Source organism: Penaeus chinensis, chromosome 43 (assembly GCF_019202785.1).
Source record: "Penaeus chinensis breed Huanghai No. 1 chromosome 43, ASM1920278v2, whole genome shotgun sequence".
NCBI classification, from domain to species: domain Eukaryota; kingdom Metazoa; phylum Arthropoda; class Malacostraca; order Decapoda; family Penaeidae; genus Penaeus; species Penaeus chinensis.
The window spans coordinates 3,444,855-3,449,854 of record NC_061861.1 but is presented as its reverse complement, the minus strand read 5'-3'; the positions used below and the strand labels follow the sequence as shown (position 1 = coordinate 3,449,854).

At 33.3% G+C, this 5,000-nt stretch overlaps 1 protein-coding gene across 3 annotated transcripts in view; it reads right to left on the bottom strand.

Annotated features, from left to right (window-relative positions):
* The window catches only part of LOC125048224 (armadillo segment polarity protein-like), a 17,361-nt gene extending 14,719 nt beyond the window's left edge, over window positions 1–2,642 (bottom strand). For 2 of the 3 annotated variants that reach the window (XM_047646797.1, XM_047646799.1), the window contains exon 1: window positions 2,487–2,642. The gene's annotated coding sequence lies outside the window, so the exon portion shown is untranslated. Of the gene's footprint in view, window positions 1–2,447 lie in introns of all 3 variants that reach the window. The other variant, XM_047646798.1, reaches the window with a different exon arrangement.
* Window positions 2,643–5,000: the final 2,358 nt, after the last annotated feature.

Here is a 5,000-nt window from a genome sequence, read left to right as displayed (position 1 = left end):
CAAACGGGGCACAGATTGGGTAAATGAAGTAGGCCTAGTAATTGAATCCTTGGTGCCTCAGTATTTGTGGAACCATTTAAGTGGAAAAGGGGAGAGAGGCAATGTTTCCAGTACCAAGAGATTAACAGTACAACTCTTGACATTCCCTAGATAGATACATCTCTGGCCTCTAGTCAGCGACACTGTTCACATTCAAAATGCATTTAAATTCAAAGAACCTTGCATTATAACATACTCATCCAAATAGACTGCATTCATCCACAGACAAATTCTATGTCATAACTTTATCTCACTAAGTTAAAGGTGAAATTATTTTCTGATGCGTCAAATACCCAAAAACATTATAATTATCATAGCAAAACTAAACCTATTGCCACATTCATGCACACATGCCCACCTGGACAGACAGACAGACAGACCCAGATCCATTACCCACAAAATCTAAAAAACATAAAAAAAGAATCAGACCATTGCATAACTTTTGAAACATTCATTCAGTTTCTTCTAAGAACTAATTTCAATTGCAAGTTATAAAAACATATGCATTATATAAACAAAACTTCATTGCAATGACTTTATAATGCAAGAATGACTATTACCTAACAACAAACATTCAACTGCACATTTAAAAATACAATTATAATAAAGACTGCAAAAACAAGTGAAGAACTTTCTGCCAAACATCTGACAGCCATTTTGGATATGCTTCATTCCAGGGACTCCATCAAATGCTATTCATCACAGCTTTTGCATTTGAATATATGTTTTTTTTTGCTTTCAAGGACTTTGTTTGGTAATCATACTTCTCATATTTGATACCATGACAAGCTTCTATGATTAGAAGAGGGATTTCAGCCCCAAAATTTCACCAAAACATTGATAGCAAAGGGATGCAATAATCCAATTAAAATCCTTTACATTCTAATAAGCACAAACATCTTTTTGAAAGGTTGCACATAAAAAATCTTTGGTAAGTGAATATTCACAACAGCCGGCAATTTACCAGCTACACAAACGCCCCAATCCAGCATAAAAAATCCAAATTTAAGGACTGGAACCCACGACCCACGAGTTGACCTTCTGGACAGAGCGTGGGGCATTGCTTTCGAAGTGACCACACCCCTCCGAGACTACCTCCTTATTACTCTTGCCAAAAGGCCCGGGGGCACTTCTGGGAATTCGCAAACATTGCCGTATGAGCCAAACACATTCCTAACCCTGGGCTTTGACCCCAGAATCGTTTTCTTCACTGGTGACAAATTTTTTGTCTGCACAGATTATTTCATATAACTGTAAGCCTTCATTTTGTGACACTGTCCTGAAATTTTCCATACCAGAGTATTTAACTACAGATAACATAAGAAAATCAAATAAAAAAATAGGGATAACATAAAATGGTACTATATAAACTATATATCACAATAACAATATTCATAATAATAATAATAATAATAATGATAATGGTAATTAAAATTTAAACATTAATAGAATCACTTGCACGAACAACTAAAATTAACAAAGGATAATCTAAACTAACTAAGTTTCCATAAAACTTGAAAAATATAGAAAAAAATTGTCACAAATATCAATTCACAATTTAAATCTTTCATTTTACTAATAACTTAATAATGTCCAAAATCTCACGAAAGCAAGAGAACGTCCATTAATTGCACTAATGATATGAAACTCTCGATTCCATATAAAATAGCCAAATGAAAATGCAATAAATAAAAAAAAAAATCGACACCCAGAACTAGTCAAATTAAAAAAAAAAAAAAAAAAAATTATCCATTATCACCTTTATCAAGATTTTAATTTCCAAACAGTCTTTCACCAAATCATTAACCAAGAAAACGAAAAAAAAAAAATAAATCACTTGAATAATCATTAATTTTCCAAAACACAATCTCTCACCAACATTTTCTAATTATCATCATTCTTTCCCTCATTATTATTCCCTCTCCATTTTCTTATTTATTTTTTTCCTTCCAATTTTCTAATTATTCTTTTTTTTTTTTTCTCTTCCTTCGTTCCTTCCTTCCTTCGTTCCTTCCCTTCTCTCTCTCTCTCTCTCTCTCTCGTGCACTTTTCCCTCCACTCCCACGAATAGGAGATAAGAGAATCTGATAACGATTGATAACCATTGATAACACCCCCCCTCCCCCTCCCCCCTTTAACCCCCCTCTCGACACGCAAAGGGGGGGGGGAAGGGGGGGAGGGGGAGAGGAGATCGAATTTTCAACCTTAATTTAAATGTCTAATTTTTTTTCTAATAGTTTTTGCCGAGCGATGAGGTGGAGAGGAAGGGAGAGAGAGAGAAGGAGAGAGAGAGGAGAGCAAACAAACACGAACAAACAAGGGAGGAGAAACAAACAAACACACCCTCTCTCTCTCCCTCTCCCTCTCCCTCTCTCCCTCTCTCTCTCGCGCACACAAACAAAACAAACCTCTTATTTCGCCCCTTTTCCGGCCCCGCGCGCACTCACCCGCTTCCTCGAGGTCGAACGCAGACTGGAATTCACCGTATGTTTCCCCTCGTCCGCCCAAGAGTCTCCGAATATCCGAAATAAGGCGAGAAAAGCGTCCGGATAAAGAGACGATCCGGAAAAACCTCTTCTCTCTCCCGCATCGATCGAGCCACTGAACCGCCCGGCGTCAGGTGCGTCCTCCGCCGAGACAAGTAGTTCCTTCTCGTCTACTTGAGGGATGTTGAATATATATATGTTATATTTTTTATTTTATTTATTATTTTTGTGTTGGTTGTGGGTATTGTTGGGGTGTGTTTAATATTTTATTTTTTTGGGGGGTGTATGTTTTTTTTTTTTTAGGGGGGGAGAGGTATGTGTGTTCAATGGAATGAGTGGTTTGACAGTTTGTCTGTTTTTTTATATTTTTCATCCATTTTTTTCAAGCCGAGGGGAATAAGTTATTTCTTTACTATAAAGATTATTTAATAACATAGGTCTTAGCGATGACTGGCGCCGGTCTGATCTCCAATAATGCATTTTCCTGATGGTGACAGCCGATAAGTGAACATCCAAATTGACTGATTTTTGCTTATTTTCCTTTTTTTTTAAACCTATGGAACTGGAATTCCTCCTTAGATAAATAAAGACAAACAAAACACAAATAGCCATTTCAGCTCTATGGCTAAAAACACCCATTAATTCTCCTAAAATCAGTATTCTTGCACCTTCCTAAATCTTGCCATCTGCCTCGTATTCAGATTTCCAGAGATTTTTAACCAATTATTTTTTACTATTTTTTTCCCCATCGAATTAATCTTCAACCTTGATTCAAAAATATATATCAACGTGACATATCCAATCGAATATGACATAACAGGAGAATAATAGTAAGAGAAATGAAGACGATTTAAGAGGAAGACAATTTGCAAGATGCAGATATCATTGCAATATTGACAGAGTGCCATAGATCCTCCTGCAACGTCTCTCTCTCCCTCTCGTCTCTCCTTCACTGAATTGTTAACTATTAATTTCTTTCTTGAGAGGGAAAGAGAGAGATAAAAAAGTTTATATATGATTTAGGAAATATTCATGATTGCAGGATTGATCAAACATTGCAGTTTTGTTTGCAATATTGTTTTTTTCTGTGTTTTGTTGCAGGGATATGAATACGGTTTGTAGTTTTCGATTTCAGATTAAAAAAGTATTGGTTTTAATGATAATGATAATGTTTCTAATCTTGATAAATAAGGTGAAAATGAAGTATTAATAATGATGATGATAATAATAGTAATAATAGTAATTACAGTAATAATGGCAATAATAAACAGTAATAAGGACACTGATAATGACAATAACAAGAGTAATGATAATAATAATAGTAGTAATAATAATGACAACAACAATAAAAGTGATAGTAAGACTATTATAATATATATATATATATATATATATATATATACATGTATATAAATACATATAAACAGATACATACATACATACATACATACATACATACATAAACACACACACACACATATATATATATATATATATATATATTCATATATATACATATAAGTATATATTCATATGCATACATATAAATATATAAATATATATATATATATATATATATATTCATATATACATATAAATATATATTCATATATACATATAAATATATATTCATATATATACATATAAATATATATTCATATATATACATATAAATATATATATATATATATATATATATATATATATATAAATATTCATATACATATACACATATAAATATATATATATAGATGTATAATATATATAATATATATAATATATATACATATACATACATACATACATAATACACACACACACATACATATATATATATATATATATATATACATATATACATATATATACACACATATACACACACATATATACACATGTACGTACACACACAAACACATACACACACACACACACATAGAGAGAGATTTATATAAACTCACCATATGTGTGTGTACATTTCCGCGTGTTCGATATCGATTTTCAGTTTCTTCTGATGCTGACCGAACAAATCTTAAAAACCATCCTCGAGATTCAAAGCAACACCTTACAAAATTATTAATCAAAGGAACTACTCCACCTTTTTAAGAATGGAACAGTCCACTGACTCAAAAAAAATCAATATTCTTAATGAAGCAACAAGAAAGAGGGAAAATTCTGAGCATCCGACGAGGAAAACTGAGATGTGAGAACTGTAATTAGGGTTTGGTGGGGTAACCAGTGTTCTTTAAACCTTTTCTAATTTCCCTTTTGTATGGCGAAGGAGATCTTTGAATGAGGTTGAGGAGGAGGTCGGGCACGCGCTTGGGTTGGTGTGGACTGAGAAGGACTGCTGTAAATCAGTTCCATGGCTGTGAAATGTTTAAAAAAAAATAAAGTTTTCTTCCAGTGGCTGCCGGAACCGCTGTTTGACAGACGTTGTTCGAAGGGGTTGAATACTCTTTTGTTTTGACAGCG